The sequence below is a fragment of the Magnolia sinica genome, chromosome 10 (assembly GCF_029962835.1).
Source record: "Magnolia sinica isolate HGM2019 chromosome 10, MsV1, whole genome shotgun sequence".
NCBI lineage: Eukaryota > Viridiplantae > Streptophyta > Magnoliopsida > Magnoliales > Magnoliaceae > Magnolia > Magnolia sinica.
In genome coordinates, this window is record NC_080582.1 from 18494742 (window position 1) to 18515851 (window position 21110).

At 35.4% G+C, this 21110-nt stretch overlaps 3 long non-coding RNA genes across 3 annotated transcripts in view; 2 read left to right on the plus strand and 1 right to left on the minus strand.

Annotated features, from left to right (window-relative positions):
* The window catches only part of LOC131258111 (uncharacterized), a 28602-nt gene extending 17536 nt beyond the window's left edge, over positions 1–11066 (minus strand). The window contains exon 1 of the long non-coding RNA XR_009177885.1: positions 10993–11066. This is a non-coding gene — a long non-coding RNA (uncharacterized LOC131258111). The remainder of the gene's footprint in view (positions 1–10992) is intronic.
* A 1077-nt stretch (positions 11067–12143) lies between these two features.
* LOC131258112 (uncharacterized) lies at positions 12144–13114 on the plus strand. Its single transcript, XR_009177886.1, has 3 exons — positions 12144–12636; positions 12747–12802; positions 13051–13114. It is a non-coding gene; the product is annotated as an uncharacterized LOC131258112 (long non-coding RNA).
* A 356-nt stretch (positions 13115–13470) lies between these two features.
* Positions 13471–14850, plus strand: LOC131257380 (uncharacterized). The gene is made up of 2 exons (XR_009177348.1): positions 13471–14073; positions 14454–14850. It is a non-coding gene; the product is annotated as an uncharacterized LOC131257380 (long non-coding RNA).
* The last annotated feature ends 6260 nt before the right edge of the window (positions 14851–21110 follow it).

Sequence of the window (21110 nt, forward strand, 5' to 3'; positions counted from 1 at the left end):
TTTTTCAATGGTATAGGTTCAATCACACTATTTCCTATGGTGTGGTCCACTTGAGCTTTGGATATGCTTCCTTTTTGTTCTTTAGACCTCAAATTATTTGTTAACATGGATGAATGGAGTGGATAAAATAAATAAATAATTATCTGTTAACATGGATGAATGGAGTGGATAAAATAAATAAATAATTATCTGTTAACATGGATGAATGGAGTGGATAAAATAAATAAATAACAGTGGACCCCTACTCGGTATGCTAAGGGTAATGAGTAACTCACCTAAATGTGGTAGAGAGGGGTTTCCTTAAAACATTCATAATCATATATTGGGCCTGCCTAAATGTGATTCACATATCCAACCCACTCATTATGTGTGTCCCACTTGGATGAGGGGTCAGAGCAAGTTTCAACCGCATCCAAAACTCATGTGGGCCCCACCAAGTGCTTTTATATTTTTTAGGATGTCTTCACATGGTTTTAGATGGTATGGCCCAGCTGAGTTTTGTATATGGATGATTTTTGAGATATCTCATAACCTAAAGGTGACACATCAAATGCACGGTGTTGATGTTTGCAATACATCATGATGGGGCCCACAAAACTTACTAACATCAATTCTTAGGTTCTCGCGAGGTCAATAAGTTGGGTCACAGTTTTGACCAGAATATTTGGCCTATTTTATATGTCTGGTCCATTCACTCTATTTTACTGATCAATACCCTCAATTTGACTAGTTACTCGCCCCGATCAAGCTACATTTGAGAAAGGTATTGGCCATACAAGATTGATCAACAATTTGAGTGATATTTAATTTAAACATATGAAGTTATTCACTCTTCAATCTGGACTAATTAGATTGTCCAAAAATGGTTAAAGGTTCAATTAGTGGATGTGCCTAATAATTTATTAAAACATATATTTTTTCACAGATAAATTTCAATTTCCATTTTTTAAAAAAAAAAAAAAACATTTTTTTTTTCAAAAGGTAAACTTTTTTACTCTTAATTTTTCTTTGAAAACTTTTAACAAAATATCATTTTTATTATAAAATATTTCAAAAAAAATACAAATTCTGAATTTTTATTTTCAACATCTCAAAAATTTTCTCAAATTTTATTTTTTTTTCCCCAAAAATTCCAAAATGCCGATTTTTTTCTTCAAAAGCATCATTTTGCTTTCAACTTTTCAAATTTCTTTTTTAAAATGATATAATTTTTTTTTTTCAAAATCTCAGTGTTTTTATAAATAATTTTTTCTTTTAAATTCAAATTTTGAACATTTTCAATTATCTTTCAAAATCACAAATTTTTTCGACTTTTATTTTTCGTTTCAAAGTGTTTGTTTTGGTTGAAGTATCGAATTTTTAATATCGTTTTATTTTAAAATTTTCAATTCTTTCTAACTTCTCCATTTTTTTTGAACTTAGTCAATTTTTATTGAAATTCTCAATTTTATTTTATTTTTCAAAATACAAACTCTCATTTTCTTTTTAAAAATATTTTCATTTTTCAACATTATGAAAATTTTCACATTTTTAAAATCTTTTTAATTTTATTTTTCAGGATATTATTTTTTTTCTCGAAATCAAATTCTTTTTTTTTTTCAAAATTATCAACTTTATTCAATATTTTTTTTCCCACAAAATAGATTTTTATTAAATCATGATTTTTTATTTTTTCAAAATATATTTTTTCTCAAACATTGTCAAATTTTTTAAACTTCTCAATATTCTTTTTCGTGTGATATTATAATTCATTTAAATATTAGTTTTAAGTTTAAAAAAATAAAAATAAAAATTCCACTCATTTGATATAAAAACAATATATATATATATATATATATATATTGGATCTAATCAATTGTTAAAAAATAATCTTAGATACAAATATGTACAATTAAACCACTGAAATTCTATTAAAAAAACAATTATTAGACTATAAAAACACATAATTTTACACCATTTTCTTTTAAAAAATGAAAAATTAATGTTCAAAGCAAAAGTCCTTTTACGACAGACCATGATCCGTCGCAAAAGCAACTAAAAAGAGTCGCCAATTGGTATTTTGGGCAGGAATTTGCGATTGAACATGTGGTTGCAAAATCAAATTTTGCGACGGATTTAGTCCGTCGCCAATTTATGATGAACCAAAATCTGTCTTGAATACATCGTAAGTCAGATTTTAGCAACGAATTTTGGTCTGTCGCGAAATTCCACGACGTTTGAACTACAGATTTTCAAGAAAGATGGGGTTGGCGACGGACCTTTTTCGTTAGCGACGGATTAAATCCGTTGTTAAACCAAGCAATTTGTTCAATGAACAAAGTCCGTCACAAAAATCCATTGCAAATTCGTGATTTTGGCATAGTGAATGTTCTGCTCAATTTAGAAATTCTAGATAAAATCTAGTCCCAATTGATCATGGGCATAGATAATACAAATGTTGTATAGTTCGAAAAAAATGGTGATTGATACTATAATGATTTTGTAGTTTCATAATGGGATGCATGTACCGTTAGTAATGGGTGGTGAACAACAAGCGCAGCCACTATCATGGTTTCATGATAATGATGGTCATCATATGATGTAGGATGACCCAAATTTGTTGCCTCAAAGGTTAGTGTTCTATTTAAGAGCCTTGTGATGATACAAGTGCGCCAACCTTTTTCCCCTTTTCCATCTTGTGCTCATCACTGATGCACCCCCCATGACAACGATTGAATTGGAAAGTCCAAGCAATTTCAACTAAACATTTTTGGTAATTTAGATAACACCCATTTATTTAGGGTTTCCATTTTGATTATGGCCAAAATCAGTCTTTCATTGTAATGTAAGTTCAAGGCTTAGAAACCTACCTATCAATTTGGAATTTCATCTAGTTCACCCAATTTATCCAGCCTTCAGTATGGAAATCCAAATGCTGATTTAAATAAGACAGGATGATCAGTCGAATTAGGGGACTGAAATACCAAGTTTATATCATATTCCAAGTTTTTTTTTTTTTTTTTTTTCCATATTCCTTTCAGAATTCTTTTTTTTTTCAAATATTTTGCTCTTTAACTGTAGGTCTGGGTGCATAGAGCTTTCAATTAATTGAATAGTTAGTGATCCCTGTTATCCTGTGGAAAATCATTGAGAATTGGATATTGTCAACACTTCTATAATTATAGGCTTTCCTTTATCCTTCTTTGTTGAATTGTACTGTTTTTAGATGGTGAAGCTTCATTTTTATTTTTATTTTTATTTTTATTTTTTATTTTTTTTGTAGTAGTAGTATTAGTAGTTTCATCATGCTATTACTTTTTGCCTATAATAAATGAAGCTTCATTGTCCAATGTTTTGTGATGCAAGTGGAATGGAATGATGAATTTTACCTGATAGATTTGAAAATTAATTTGTTGATTGTTACTTCTATTTCAAGATGGATTCTCTGCCAAAGGTTATTAAAGGTTTGATTCTCACAGAGACTTGATTTTGAAGGCATAATTATAACTTCTATTCTAATTAACAGTTCTTTTTAACTTTATTTACACACTACAAGCCAGAAAATGCTTGTTTATTTTGAAATTTCAACTAATTCCTGCTTTCTCTGCTGGATTTACAACTTGGGTTGGTCAAATCTGTTTCGATCTCTTTAACAAGGGCCTATTTGGACATCTCTCAAAAGAAATTATGATTTTTTTGGATTTTTTCAGAGGAATTAATGATACAAATCCACCTTATCATTTGGATTGGGTCACAATATAGGAAACACATTGGGCAGGCGCCTATTTTTCTTGATTTTTCTGCTCCAGAGCAGTTGGTTGCCTCTCAACATGCTATTGCTAATAAAACCATTGTCTTGTGCAGACAACATATGGCTTGGACTCATGCATCATGGGAGAAGTTTGCTATATCATCCCCAGGTGTGGGAAGTGTAGGAATTATTTAAACTACTCCAATTTTATCTTTGTTAACTATAGTTTATGTTGCAGGTTGTGGAATGTGAGTTGCTGGTGGTCCCTGCAAGCGAATTACCATATGAGAGACATGACCCAGTTGAGGTATGCTTCAGTTGACTGCTGAGGTTCAGGCTTCTCTTATTTTTATGGTCCTTCAAGAGCATTTTTATTTATCATTTGGGTATTTAAATGGGCCCTAGGAATGTTGCCAAAGATTTTATCTATTGTGAAGCTCTTCTGTTATTTCTGTTTTGAAAATTCAAATAGTTAATGTTTGAATTTATTTTCATTTTGTTGCTCAATCGAGCATTGTGTACTTTTTTTAAAATTGGAAACTAGTGAAACTTGCAGTTTTCTAGAGGGAATCTTATATATCTAGCAAGTGAAACAAAAATGAGATGATCAGAAGAGTGAAAACCTCATCAAGAACTCTTGCAAGAAACCATATCACATGCCTTGCTTTAGGATACATTCAGATGTTAGGTTCTCAAGGGTGACAGGATGTGTGGCATCAGTCCAAAGTTGAGATATGAAATGCATGTCCACCCAATTTGAGGGAGAAAAGGAAGGAAAACACTAGTCTGCATAATGTAGGTTGTGTTTTCTGCACTGGTCCAAACACCAAGTGCATTAAGGATGCTTGGGAAGCTCCACAATACATAATTTGATGGCACTTATATACTATCAGAAGGTTGAATTCAAGTTGAAGTAGATTTTTCAAATCACTACAGAACTATATTATGTGTATTTGTGTGAAAAAAAAAAGGTTTTTATTTATTTATTTATTTTAACTTGAGCAAGTACTATAGTCGAGGGTGTGTTTGCTTGTGAATTTATTTTAGTATTGTTGAGTTGTTTGGCTGGCCTAACTATATCATTACTTTTCTTATAATCATACTAACCGTGAGATTAGCCTAATAAAAGTGTGTTTTAATACACTAGTTGCAGGTGTTAACCCAACCAACCTGAATTTTGTAAGAGTTGATTATTCAAAACCTTGAGTCTGGGTTGGGTTAGGCCTTGGGATGTCTCCTGAGCTTGGGTTGGGCTTGATTTGGGTCCCAACCCGACTTGCCTAAGTTGCACCTCACCTAATACATAGCTTAGCTAGGGCACATATCCTTACAGGTAGTGGTAGTTACAAGTCAGATGATAGAGTGTGGCATGAGACTCCCCACCTTTTTTGTGCCACAAGATTTCACTTGAGTGTATGTGAGAAAGGCATAATGGACGCTTGCATTCTCCTGAGAAGGGGTTAAAGACTCCATGGTATAAAGATTGCTTATAAAGGTGAAGCCAGCTCTTTTAAATGTGGAATTCGAAAGGTTCACGATTGCTAGGGGGCTGTCTGTGTAGTAAGTGTCATGCTCTGCTGCATTTTCAACTGCAAAAATTCACTTGAGAGGTGAGGGATTAAAAAGATTATTTTGTAGAAGCTGCTCATATTGATAGTGTCATGTCGTGCATTTTCAGCTAGGAAAAATTACTTAGGAAGTTCAATTTATTTTTTTTCAGGATGTTTATGGCAAAAAAATGCGTTGCATGGCAGTTGTCATGCAAGCAACCTGCAGGTGAACTCTTCCCTATTTGAATTTGATCCAATTAAAACTACCATTGCTCTGCAACAAAGATAGTCAGCTTTCTGCCAGGAGTAAACATGAGAAGAACAATATCTATGTATTATAGAATCGACAGTTAACATTGTTCAAGACTCCATTTGTCGTTTAGAGAACGAGTTCTGCCTATCACATGCAGTCTCCAACATCACAAATGCAAAATCAACGGCAACAAAGGCAATAAATTCTACCAGACTAGGTCTGCAAAAACAAAAATCACATTTCACAATTCTAGAATTATGAAAATCCAACTGCCTACAAAAGAAAGTAAAAAAACCAAATGAATGTTCTGTTAAACAATCATTCTTTCTTAAAAGAATGAAAAAACAAGACCATGATTTCAATTGGATCAGGTCACAAGCTCACAATACACAATATCATCAATTATGTACCTACCCAATATTATTCTTTTTCAAATGCCAAGTCAAGCTTAGAAATGTTAGAAAAAATGTAGGATGGGTTTCTGAATTTTTTTATCAAATTAGTGTTTGGCTGCCTTGATAATTTTTCCCACAAAATTCTACTTGTCAGGCTTTACTGCAACAATTTATGCACCCAAATGTTATCTTGTGTACTTCTTGTCCTTACTAGTTTTCTATGATAAGCGTGGTTATTCACATTAATAGTTGGATGGATGATGAATGTATTTGCGAATGTAAATAAAAATAAAGAACTTATATATATGTGTGTGTGTGTGTGTGTGTGTGTGTGTGTGTGTGTGTGTTATCAATGGAGGATACCTTGTTCAGGGGGACATGAAATTTTGTAGCTTATGGTATGGTGCCCCAATATTGGTTGTATGTTACTAGTATGTAGTAGATAATACTAGGTTTATCTTGGTGTGAAGACTCCTTTGAATGAATTAGATGGTAATATAAATTTGCAAAATGGGCATGCTTGAGCATTAGAGGTAGAAACCGAGAACGAGCTCTCTTTGTAGAAGAGGGATTTTGGCGATGAGCTGTGGAAAATGGTGGGGTTTTCTGTAGTTTGAGGCTAGTTGAAGGTGCCAACCAAGCAGGAATTGAGGCTAGTTGAAGGCCGATCTTTTGGGAGTTGTGAAAGCTTGTAATAATATATTGGCAGTCAGTTTCTAGTTTACCGTAGTTTTTTCTTCTTGTATTATATTCTAGTGGGTCTGATTCCTATTTGATGAGAACGTGCATCAAGCTTAACTTATCATGGTATGCTAATATGAGGGGGAGGGAGGGAAAACTTTACATCTTTACAGGTAAACATTTACTCTTCATATTCTATATCCACACTGTCTATTCATTTTGCCAAACCATTTTAGCACATGACCCAAAATTGAAGAAGATTCAGTTCGCATGTGGACCATACTTATAGGAAATAGTGGTGATTGACCATTAATAGGCCACATATGTTTTAGATCAAGCCGATATTTTTTTCCCTTCGTCTTGGCTTGCGTCACCTTATCAATAAGTTGGATGGCAAACAAACATTATGGAAACATTACAGTGGGCCCTAGGCAGCTTTTAATGGTAAGGGGGTTCAATCACCACCATTTCTTATAGTATAGTCCATCTGAGAATTGGATGTTCTTCATTTTTGTGCTTGTATCCTAAAATGATCTAACAAAACGGATGGACAACACATAAGAAACAGTAATAATAGACCAGCTTAGATGGAAGTGATGTGATGGATGATGATGGTATAAATGCTGGAGAAGCAAGATGATGAACAGGTTCCTAGATCAATCACATTGGGTGTGACTCTGCTTTGATACTAATTGATGCAGCCTGTTCGCGTTGTTGTGGTGATATGTATAGATGGCCAGAAAGATATGGATATGCAAGAAAAATTGGTGTGATAAATGGTCCTTGAACATCCTTCCATTTGATAGATAAACAAGGACCTCTTGCTGGCCCGCTCTAATTGATCAATCTCGATTGATCTATTGTGCTGATTGGCTTTCTTTTCTGCAGCATGATCCATGCTATCCAAAAGGGTGACAACATCCTCAATAATGACCAGAGTTACCTTTCGTGCTATTTTTCATTGCAACAGTTGCCCCATTATCCAATTATCCATTCAACTTTTCATAGAATCCATCTTGTCCATTATTTGATGTAGCATCTTCACCACCATATTGTTCTGATTTTTGCCCGCCATCTTAGGACTGAAAGAAGTTCCGCTATTTGTTGGCTTAAAAAATAATACCAGATCAATGTGAAGAATATGTTAGGGTTGAGACAGATCTTTTAGGGTTGTCTAGGTTCAAGAGAGATGGGATTAGTCTGCAGGGTTTCTAGTTGAATAGGGACCAATTTGACAACTGTTGAACAGTTTCATGGGCAGGATCAATGGTTGGAAGTGAACCAATTTTGGGACAGTTTCTGGTCAGTTTACAGGCTCGGTTAAGAGTTGAATGCAAACAGATTTTGGGGCAGTTTTCTGGACAGGGACTGGTCTGAGTTAAGGGCTGGAAGTGGACAGATTCAGAATAGTTTTTTGGACAGGCTTGAGAGCTTTTTCTTCACTTGATAAGGACAAATTTGGTGCAATTTGAATGGGTTGGGTTATGGCTAGAAGTAAACAGATTGGTTTAATTTGGGACAGATTACTGTTTGGGAAACTGATTAGAACCTGCTTATCAAGCCACGGGCTGCTACAACCTCCTATGCTATGATGTGCAAAATGGTAATGATGGGATTAGCACTTTCACTTGGGTTGAGTTGTTTAGTTATTAATGGATGGGTGGAATTTCGGTAGTCTAAATTGCATTGAACGCCTTTATTAAAACTGAAAATAAAATATCTCAATTGGTTCGCTCCTATATTGAACTTAGTTTCATGAGGAAAATATGAGAGCTTCAAAATCACAAATCACTGGGTAATGACTACACCATAATGTAAGAACTTGAAAACTTGACTCACCTAGAACGTCTGTTGAGTGAAGCTGAGTTTAGTGACTCGGATGAGTTCCAGTTACATTGACCGATCAAATAGCTTGGATTGTTCATCCACATGGTGTCACCCATCCATAGGATGGCCAACCAAATGATCAATTTGGATACTAAATGATGGACCTTCACCTGTACTAAATGTTGGATGAAACGAAATGTTGGTAATTCAGTAGATCATATTATATTGTTTATTTCTTAGTGAAATTGTATTGACCAAAATTTCTTTCTCCAATTTTTTTTTTTCTAGAGCTGCTTTACAATCAGCATTGTGCATACTTACGATTGAGGTTCTTTTATATCTACAGATATCAATTTCAGATATTCATGTGCATTCCAGTTGTTTCAGGCAGCCACTGTTGAGGTACAAAACCTTCTCGTTTCTGGAAGAAGGAAAGAGGCTCTATGGTGTGCACAAGAAGGTCAGTTGTGGGGTATCTTTTTATTAATTTAAGTGTGCATATGTGGTCTTACAAAGTAGTTGGACTTGTGGTCTTTTGACTTCATGAGCTGCCATCTGGCTCTTGCTTTGCAGACCACAGCTACAGCAAAAGATCCTTGTCATGAGGAACTGACATGTTATGTGGTAAGCGACTCCTCATGCGCCTTCGCTGCTTTGAAAAATGTTTCTACTACTGCAGATAATTTTTGGGATGCAAGTAAGTTAGACTGGATTTGGGCCTGTTTGGAAGGTAACACGAAAACATAATTTTGTGGCCTGCTACATATCATTGTTGTTCTAATCTATCACACTTAATGTAATCACACGTACATGGCTGGCTTGTAAAGAGATTTAGGAGTTGGGTCTTTTGATAGCAGGGATGATTCATGGATTTATTTATTTTTTTTATTTTTCTTGTTTTCCTAGAACACATGCAGTGCAGAAGTTGTTAGAACATCTCACAACCCTGCAGCAGAAAGAAATCCATGGTTATATCGGCTCTTGTACCTAATGCAAACATTTTTTTTCCTGGTAATGGGTTGATTGTTGACTCAGATGGTGTTTTGGATTGGTAGTCCATTATAGTTTTAGCCTTGTCATTGGTGGAAGACATTGGATCCAACCAATAAGTGATAGTACCCTCTATTTGTCTTGTAGGCGCTCTATTTCAGCCTCGAATAAGAAGCTAAAAAAGGTGAGCTCTATGGTTTTGTTGGAGTACTAAAATGATTTTTGTTCTTTGCCAATCTTTTAATTTTATTCATTTATAATTTTACTTCATGTGTACTTGTGAGAAACCCACTGTGCATACACATGTAATTGTATTCAAGAATAGGATGGCTTAGACTTTTAGTTGTTTGGGTCAGCCCCACTTAGGCCATTTCCTCTTTATTGAATTGAGTTATTACCAATTTTGTGAATAGGGCTCTTATTAAACAATTGTGTGAATTATTTTTTGAATGACTATCAGGTGTAAGATTCCAAAAATAAATAAATACATAATTTGATGACATATTTTTAAAATTTATAGATATTTTAGCAACAGATCAACGACGGATTTGACATTCATCGCTCTACTCATATTAGCGACAGACCTTATCTGTCAGTAATTTTTTTAATGACGACTAATTCGAGTGGGTTTTTTCAAATTTTAGCAATGGATTTTTTATTTTTGATTCGTCAAAAAAAAAAAAAAAAAAAAACCCAGTAAACAGCGACGGACAAAATCCGTCGTTTTTTGGTTTTACGACGGATTTGGTCCATCACAAATTCGCGATTTTGGCATAGTAAAGCTTCAAAATTTGAGGAACTGTAAATGAGAAGCGCAAATCCCTGGATCTATCCCATACACAATTCCTAACTTAGTGAATGATTTTTTCTCCCTTCATAATAAATAGGAGAAATGATTCACACAATCTCCTTCCCACCAACCTATCATGTTTGCTGACATCCCACTTATGAAAACAAAGACCCCACCAAAAATATCACCTGCTATAAAAATCAAGTTGACCTATTTACTTAGCTAGGCAACACCTGTTAGTGGACCCTGCTGATTTTTGTCCAAGGTGACGTTCATGGTAGACCCTACATATTGAATGGCTTGGATGTTCTACACAAGTGACAGATTGACAAGAAAAATAAGATTTTTGTGATCACATATAACAAGAGTAATCAGGGGCAAAAAGGTTTTCTGGATAGTAAAATCTATGTAAAATAGAAAAGGTTTAAACTAAAGAAAACGCACAATCGCCTCATAGAGTATTAAATAACTCTCGTCCCACAATCATTTCACTCCTTTGCAGTATGTAGCCTTAGATTGCTTGTATTTTTAACATAAAAAAGAAAACCCAAATTAGGATTCTTTCTACAAAATCCAAATCAAGAATTTTCTCACATGTACTGAAATTCCAAGAAACACCCAACTTCATCAATCAGATCAAAATGCCCACAACTAGAAATAAAATAAAAACATAAATAAAAATCAATTTATATATATATAAGAGAGAGAGAGAGAGAGAGAGAGAGAGAGAGAGAGAGAGAGAGAGAGAGAGAGAGAGAGAGAGAGAGAGAATGTACCCTATTCATCTTCTTCAATAGAGGGATTAGATTGAGTTGAAGATGGATCCTTGATCATGGATTTCAATTTCTATAAGGTGAAAAGGCTCACCACTTCCCACAAATACCCAAAGAGAGAGAGAGAGAGAGAGAGAGAGAGAGAGAGAGAGGTTGTATCAGCCTGGAAAGTTCTGATGATGAATAGTTCCAGCGATGACTGATATGGGAAATGCCAATGAAACTAATTTCATATCCTTGACTTTTTTTTTCTTCTTCAGGTTTTTGGGTGCATCTGTTGCCATCATCATTGACATGAAGGGACCTAAGGTTTGGTAATCTAGACTTTTCATTAGATGTTTCATATCATGGATGGGTGTTGTCACAAGAGTCTCTCAGATAAGAAGTTTATGCTTCATAAACAGTCTTCTGCATATATAGACATCCAATCTGTTGCTTCATAAACATACCGGTTATTTTCCACAAGAAAACTAAGAAACTTTAGGCCAGATAGCTGGTATGTTTGTATAATCAGAATGCTTAGCAGCAGCTTTGCAAACTTTTTATCTCTTATGCTTTCTGATCTAAACTCCCATTTTCACATTGATGTAAAGATTGCAAAAATAAAAAGAAATATTGCTTCCATTTCAAATCTTAATGAGAAGTTGTTTGAACACATGCATTTCAGGTCTAACTTTTCAAAGAGAGTTTCTACATTGGTCCCATGGAAGGTGGTAACTTGAATCAGTGGCCTTTTGGTGGTATTGTTTGCCCTTATCCAAATCATCGTTTGTGGTTATCATGAATATGGGTTTTCTTGGCAGAATAACTTACTAATTTCAAGCTACCTGTGTATATAGATTCATTACATCAGTTTTCTTGAGCTAGAATTTTCACACAACTGTCTAGGAAACTCTAGGAGTTTTGCCACATTGGAGAGCTACAATGGAATCATAGGTCATAGTGACTTTGGATTTTTTTTCCAAAATGACAACAATGCCCTTCTTCCCTTGTAGAATCACCCAAGTAATCTATTTTTATTTTATTTTTTATAACATGGATGCATCTTTATTCTTTCTTAAAATTCACTAGATATGCTATACACACTTGTTATAATTGGATCTTTTAATTTTTTTGAGTGTTCAAAGTATTTAAAATGTTTCTTGAATGGTATTTAAAATGTTTCTTGAATGGGATCTCTACCCATCTTATGTGATATATTTGAATTGGTATCTCTCTTTTAACTTCTTGGATGATTAAATCCAAAAATCCTTAGTTACAGATTTGGGGCTAGACCTTTAAGTTCAGTATCATCAATGGGTGCTGCATGCATTAGCCTCTGCTGATTTTATTATTAACATGTTTTCTTTCTTGTGATCTAAAAGATATGCAGCGAAGAATACAATAGGCCCACGTGCATGTTGTTAGGTGTTCAAGTAGAGTTATCAATGATTGTTTCAGACATGACTATGGTATTTGTTCTGTTCCATCTAAATTTAGAATCCAGGAATCTTCTTTTTCCAAAAGAGAACTGCTGATGTGATTTGCATGAGGAGAGATTGAGGAGGTTAATCGCCGCGTTGGCACTTTGTGGGATCCAAGCCATGTTCTAGGTAGGGTTTGATGTAACATACCTTGTTGCAAAATCTAGGCTGGTCAAGGGATCAGGTTGTCTTCATGTCTATGTTGAATATAAGTCTTGATTTCTAACTGTCCATGCCTTGTACGAATGCCCACCTGATGAGTGGATTGGTCTTATTATGAGGGCATGTTTGCAGAGTTGGTGATTATTGGTGGACCACCGGGACCCACAAAAGAATTTGCAACTGTCAAGGTAAGAAGAGTACTTGGTAGATTATTGCTCAAAGATCCAATACCTCTTGCAGATCATCTCTAGTCTTAAAAGTGCACTCATAGAAGTTTGTTATCATCTTTGGTTAGAACACACACCTATGCATCATTTTGTCCACAATTTGATGTTTACAGATGTTTCTACGTCATAAATACTGGGAATGTAATTACAATTTAATCATTGCCACTCTACAATTTGATCTTTCCTATTTACCAAATTATGTATTTCAGGGTTATTTCTCCATCGATGCAAGGCAGAGATGACAGATTCCCTAAGAAAGGTCAGTCTTTATATGTATGTGTATATATATATATATATATATATATAAACAAAACTAATGAGCAATGATGTACAAATACATTTATGAAGAATGTTTCTTGTTGCTTGCTTTCTGCAACCCCATCATGTTGGACTAGCAAGGTTATAAGCCATCTATTAATGGGTTACAGTCCTTGATGGGAAACCATAGATGATACGTTCAAATATTTGCTAATAGTCTTCCTTTATCACATCCAAGCTTTTCCTCATATTTATTATTATTTTTAATCTTCTATTGAATTAGTTGCAAAATCAAAGTGTACCTCAAGGCTTGGGAGTCTTCTTCTTCTTTTAAATAATAATAATAATAAAAAATAATAATAAATAAATAAATAAAACAAACAATTTCATTCATGTATAAACTATACAAAACCTGGACAAATTCGGGCTTTCCCGGGCAAAACTACCCTGAGAAAACCTATCATAAAGCCTAAACTAACTCAGCCTATACACGACTCAAGAAAAAATAAGCCTTCCTGACAACCCTGACAACGCCCAACCCCACTTCATCTAGGAAGATCAAACCCCTGATCGAAGTCGGGAGGTCCGCTTGGGAGTCTGAATTTCAACTTCCAGTCTCAAATGTCGGACATCTCGGACACTTGAGACTTCAGGTTTTGACCATTTCAATACAATTCTAGGTGTAACTTGCAAGCATTTCATAGCTTTAAACAAACCATTTTAATAGTCTCTTGGATATTGAGACTTCAGGTTTTGTGTTCAATCATCATCTTACTTGCACATCAATGGACTAGGTGCTTTTTGAGAAAGCAAAGCTTACAATTGAGAGGGGAGAAAATTGCCATCACTGGTCCAGATGGATGTGAGAAGAGAGTACTTTGCTTAAATTGATTATGGGTCTTGAGAAACCAAGAGGAGGTGAAATTTTGATTAGGTAGCACAATGTCCTGCCAAAATATTTTGAGCAAAACTATGTATGGTAATGTCTGCAAGAGTGCACTTCTTTTGTTGATATGGTGAATAGTTGGATGCTTCTGTGTCATGCTTTACATGTCTGAATTTTTCTTGTGACTTCAAAAGTTTTCATTCTTTCATTGAAGTAGCACATCATACATGTATAGTTTAGAAGGGATATATGCATCTATCTAGCAACCAAAAGGCACATGCCTAATATCAATTGTCTTGCCTTCCAAACAAATAAACACCATGCATTCAAATTTAGCAACAGATGTTCTTGCTACAAAGGCCATTCGAAAACAATAATCCATGGTTGAATATTTGTTACGTAGCTCCCATTTGTTATTACTTGAGAGGTCATATGCAATTCATGAAGATTATTCTACTCTTCTATCAGGCAGAAGCTCTTGATTTGGAGAAAATTGTGCTTCAAATAGTAGTAGAAGTTGTAGAGGATTGGAGAATAGATGAAATAAGCGGGCTCTTGGGTCGTTGTAATTTTAAAGCCAACATGTTTGACAGAAAAGTTGCACTTTTGAGTGGTGATGAGAAGGTATGTGAAATATCTTCTACCATGCTATTTTTGGTTTTGCCTGTTTGGCTATATCAGGCTATGTGGCTGCATGGAAAGTTGTATTGCTATAAACATTTGTAGCATGGAAAATGGACATTCGTGTGCATTTGTAGTCTAAAAACATTAAATAGACCGTTAAGTGTTTTATTGGTATTGTGCTGATTATTGTCTTGATGAATGTTAAATGGGTGAAACATGCACGCACATGTTTAATCATTGATTGATTATGATATTATTAAACAATCATGTGAATTATTTTTTGAATGACTATCAGGTGTAAGATTTAAAAAAAAAATACAAACAAATTTGACGAGTTTTTTTTATTCGCAGCTATTTTAGCGACAGACCAAATCCGTTGCTAATTTCTGAACAAGTTGACAATGGATGACTGATTTGAGGTCCGTTGCTCTCCTCATACCAGTGACGGACCTTATCCGTCACCAATATTTTAAATGTTGAATAATTCGGGTGGTTTTTTCTGAATTTCAGCGACAGATTTTTTTATTTTTTGCAATGGATCTTATCTGTCAATAATCTACAATGGACCTTATCCATCGCAGATTAAACAAGGATTTTTTTCCGTCAGAGAAAAAACCGACCCAATAAATAGCAACGGACCAAGCAACGGACGAAATCAATCAATTATTTGGTTTTACAATGGATTCGGTCCGTCGCAAATCCACAATTTTGACTTAGTGTATATGACCTGTAGGTACTTATAGCACCAGGTGATGTAGGGAACCATCCATGGATGCTCACAATATGTGGAAGCATACTAAGATGGTAGAAGCCTACTCCAAAATGGGAGAGGTGAGGGTTGATGTAATTCAATTCAAGCAAGTGGGCTAATCAACCCACTTCATGATGCATTTACGCATTCATGCATCTCATGAAATCATGCATTCCTATTATAATTATGATGTGTATGAACCATGATGGGTTCACTCACTGGGCCTAACCAGCTAACATTATATTGATGGAAAACCGTACAAATTTAGTGGATGATGTAACAACTACTCAAGTTTCAGGATAAAAAGATAAACCAGTAGATAATCCACAAAGGTAGTGGCCTTATCTCGAGGAAGATGAACTCAATATGTTAAATTAGTAGCTTATTCGAATGTCGCCAATATTGGGTTAAATTGACATAGAATTTGATGAAATGGATTGAGAACTCGCTGAAATTGATCGAGAACTTGTTGAAAATTGACTTAGAACTCGTTGAAATTGACTAAGAACTCACTGAAATTGATCGAGAACTCAGTGAATTTGACCTAGAAATCAATGAAAATTAACCAAGAACTAGGTGAAATTGACCAAGAACTCGATGAAATGGATCAAGAACTAGCAGTAGTTGACCTAGAACTCGTTGAAAATTAACTAAGAACTTGGGCAAATTGACCGAGAACTTGCTGAAATTAATCGGGAACTCGATGAAAATTGACCAACACCTCTCTAAAATTAACCAAAAACTTATTGAAATTGACTGAGAACCCACTAATATTAACTGAGAACTTGTTAAAATTGACTGAGAACTCATTGAAATTGACCAAGAACTGGATGAAATTGACCAATAACTTGCTGAAAATTGACCAAGAACACGATGAAAGTTATTGAGAACTTGTTGAAATTGACCGTGAAGTCGCTGAAATTGACCGAGAACTCGGCGAAATTGACTGAAAATTTGTTGGAATTGACCGAGAACACACTGAAATTGACTAAGAACTCAATAAAATTAACCAAGAACTCGCTGAAATTGATCAAAAACTCGTTGAAAATTGACTGAGAACTCGCCGGATTAAGACAGTGGGCGGCGGTGACATTGTCGGATCGACGGTGCCACCACCGGAAATTGGCAAATAGTATCAGTGACATCATCAAATCAGCGGCGCCACCACCGACAGCTGAAATTTCTCCCCTTCACACATGTGTGAGGGATTTAACTCCCTCATAACCCTATTCTTTCCCCATTTCTCCTCCCATTTAGAAGCACCAAAAAAACTCCAATTCTAAAAACCCATCTTCCATCTTCTAAATCCTCCATTCCCTTATAAACTTTCAAGTATATCAATGTAACCTGTTTGAAGCAATAAATAGAATCTTGAGAAAGATTGTTGAAGTAAAATGATAATAACTGGAGATTCAACTAAAGATTTTCAGGAAGGAAAACGAAGAAAAGAAGATGGGTTTTTAGGTATAAATGAATGAAAAGAATATACTCCAAAAAATCAAGGGTATTTTCGTTTAAAAATAGTTAATTTGTACAACACTAGTTTAGAATTGGAAAGTAAAGTTTTGGGCATTTAAAAATGCTAGTTGTTAAAAGTGAATTTTATGATGGAAATTTTCTCTATATGTTTTGCCTTTATTAGTTGACCATTAATTCATTAAAGCCCCAAATGAGTAGACTGTAGTACAATTGAATGTTACAAACATGTGGACTAAATGTTTATTTATGTGAATAATGGATGGTATGGAAACCTAGAATACAGAAAATTATTGGCCTTTAGTCAGATGAAGTGACTCATTGCTTTAAGTACACTCAATGTATGAGTTATGGACCGTAACTCAAGTCTGAGGGTGCACACTTTGTATCCGATTTATGGGGTGTGACACAAGATCCAGCGATGAGGATGTCAGTGGCGTATGTCATTACCTGATGACCAGTCTATGGAGACGATCGACTAGATATCATATTGAAAGAGACTGTCAAGGTAAGGTCAAACTTTTTAATTTTAATGGCTTATTTTGTATAGAAGACTTCCACGATTGGTTAGCCGAAGTAGAGCGGTATTTTTATTACTCAGACACATTGGAACATAAGAAAGTAAAGTTGGTTGCATTCAAATTGAAATATGGCATTTCTGCATGGTGGGAGCAATTACGACTCTCACATGCCCAACATAATAAGGTGCCCATCTGATCATGACCATGAATGAGAAACCTTCTTCGATCACGATTCCTCCCCAGTGATTACGAGTAGGTGTTGTTTCACCAATACTAAAATTGTCAGCAGGGGAATCAAACCATCACAGATTACACTGAAGAATTTTAATGACTAGCAAAGCAGAATAATTTGTCAAAGATTGAATCACAGAAGGTAACATAGTTCATATGGCATTTATGACCAACAATTTAGGATCGACTCTAGATGCACTCAGTCGGGATTGTGGATGAAATGATTTAGTTGGCAGGTAGGGCGGAAACACTGTTTACAAGAGTCCCTACTCAGCCCTATCATTCAGCTTGCCCCCCGTATTATTTTGGCCACTCTTTGTGGGTGCTTCTTGGGTTAGTATCTGTTAGAGTTCGTAGTTTTCGAAGGATGAAGGAATTGTTGTTAGCAAGCAGGTCGGTAAGTGGGGATTATTATTTGCAGCACTTGTTTAGCTAAGGGTGTACTCTAAAATGTTATGGCAAAATAGATAGATGGTGTGGATGAAACCCATACTTCATGGTGGGCCTCTCAAAGGCTTGCTGGTTCCGATCTCCAAGCAAGTGGAGATAGTATCCAATTGGCATCGTCCACGCCATCCCTGATTTGAGTTTATTATATTTTGGGGGGGGGGGAGAGAGAGAGAGAGAGAGAGAGAGAGAGAGAGAGACCTACTATGTTTTTCTCCAACCATTTGTCACGCGCTTTTTACTTCTTTTATAGTTTGTTAATGGTGTGCAAGGTTTTATATAGTCAGATTTTGTACCACCTATCCAAAATTGTACCTTCTTTTATATTAGATTAACAAAGTCATAGGTAGTGTGCTCTCATCTTTCCAAAAAAGGAAAAAAGAAAAGAAAAGAAAAGAAAAAAAAAAGGTGGGTGTTCAATGCCTCCTATGTGGTACACATGAGCCTTAGATCTGCCTCATTTTTGGGCTTACAGTCTAAACTGCTATGGAAAAATACATAGACGGCAAGGATGAAACCCATACTTCATGGTGGGTCTCTCAAAGGCCTGCTTGTTCCGGGCTCCAGGCAAGGGGAGATAGTGTCCAATTGGCATCGTCCATCCCATCCTTGATTTGACTTTTTTTATTATTATTATTTAGAGCCTATGTTTCCTTCTCTCTTTTTTTTTTTTTTTTTTTTTTTTTAAGTTTTTATAAGAATTCAGGTGGGCTCCACGGAAAAAATCAGGCCTCACATGTCGTAGAGAATAAACCAAACAAACCCATACAAGACTGGCAAGAATAATACAAAATCACATAAAAAAGGGAGCTAATCCCAAATTAGATCCATAGCTTTCAATAACAGCAGGAACAACACCTCAACATGAGCCCTTATCTCCATGCCCTCTGAGGATCCCATCCAGCCCCACCACCAGCACTTGATTGGAGTTGGCTGAGGCATGTTTTGTGTGGTTGAGCCCATATGGTAGGGTACATATATTGCTTTTTTGTTTGGCTCCCACATAAGTCTGTAAGGCTAGATTTTATTATTTTTCTAAGTTTTTAATGCTATATTTTACTATTTTTCTAAAGTAACAAAATTAAAGGTGGTGTAATCCCAATTAAAGAAAATACCAAAATAAAAATCAATCGGCATCGAATTACCTCATCACCCTCGTGATCATGGTCCCACAGAGAAAAGATCCAACAGATAAATCAAAGGTGACCTCTTTGGTCAAAAGCGCGTAGGTGACTGAAGATTCAAAAAGGAGGAGATATGAGAACCATAATGGCCCGCCGTTACTCGACACGAAGAAAATAAAAAGTCATCAACGACTCATATTTGGTGAAGAAAGGTTCATTCTACAGGCCACGCCATCGATTGGTCATTAAACAAGATTAGTATTGGCTGAACAACCCTAACCATTTAATAAATGAAGGGGTGGGAGACCTAGTATGTTTTTCCCCAACCATTTGTCATGCGCTTTTTATTTCTTTTATAGTTTGTTAATGGTGTGCAAGGTTTTATATAGTCTGATTTTGTACTGCCTATCCAAAATTGTACCTTCTTTTATATTAGATTAACAAAGTCATAGGTAGTGTGCTCTCATCGTTCCAAAAAAAAGAAAAAAGAAAAGAAAAGAAAAGAAAGAAAAAAAAAAGTGGGTTTTCAATGCCTCCTATGTGGTACACTTGAGCCTTAGATCTGCCTCATTTTTTGGCATACAGTCTAAAATCTCATGGCAAAATAGACAGATGGCAAGGACGAAACCCATACTTTATGGTGGGTCTCTCAAAGGCTTGCTTGTTCCGGGCTCCAGGCAAGTGGAGATAGTGTCCAATTGGCATCGTCCATCCCATCCTTGATTTGAGTTTTTTTTTATTATTATTATTTAGAGCCTATGTTTCTTTCTCTCTCTCTCTTTTTTTTTTTCTTTCTTTCTTTTTTTTTTTTATTATTTTTTTATTTTTTAAATACAGTTTTTATAAGAATTCAGAAGGGCTCCACGGAAAAAAATTAGGCCTCACATGTCGTAGAGAATAAACCAAACAAACTTATACAAGATTGGCAAGAATAATACAAAATCACATAAAAAAGGGAGCGAATCCCAAATTAGATCCATAGCTTTCAATAACAGTGGGAACAACACCTCAACATGAGCCCTTATCTCCATGCCCATCGAGGATCCCATCCAGCCCCGCCACCAGCACTTGACTGGAGTTGGCTAAAGCATGTTTTGTCTGGCTGAGCCCATATGGTAGGGTACATTGCTTTTTTGTTTGGCTCCCACATAAGTCTGTAAGGCTAGATTTTATTTTTTTCTAAGTTTTTAATGCTATATTTTACTATTTTTCTAAAGTAACAAAATTAAAGGTGGTGTAATCCCAATTAAAGAAAATACAAAAATAAAAATCGATCGGCATCGAATTACCTCATCACCCTCGTGATCATGGTCCCATAGAGAAAAGATCCAACAGATAAATCACAGGTGACCTCTTTGGTCAAAAGCGCGTAGGTGACTGAAGATTCAAAAAGGAGGAACTATGAGAACCATAATGGCCCGCCGTTACTCGACACGAAGAAAATAAAAAGTCATCAACGACTCATATTTGGTGAAGAAAGGTTCATTCTACAGGCCACGCCATCAATTGGTCATTAAACGAGATTAGTATTGGCTGAACAACCCTAACCATTTAATAAATGAAGGGGTGGGAGACCTAGTATGTTTTTCTCCAACCATTTGTCATGCACGTTTTACTTCTTTTATAGTTTGTTAATGGTGTGCAAGGTTTTATATAATCTGATTTTGTACGGCCTATCCAAAATTGTACCTTCTTTTATATTAGATTAACAAAGTCATAGGTAGTGTGCTCTCATCTTTCCAAAAAACGAAAAAAGAAAAGAAAAGAAAAGAAAGAAAAAAGGTGGGTGTTCAATCCCTCCTATGTGGTACACTTGAGCCTTAGATCTGCCTCATTTTTGGACTTACACTCTAAAATGTTATGGCAAAATAGATAGACGGCGTGGATGAAACCCATACTTCATGGTGGGTCTCTTAAAGGCTTGCCTGTTCCGGGCTCCAGGCAAGTGGAG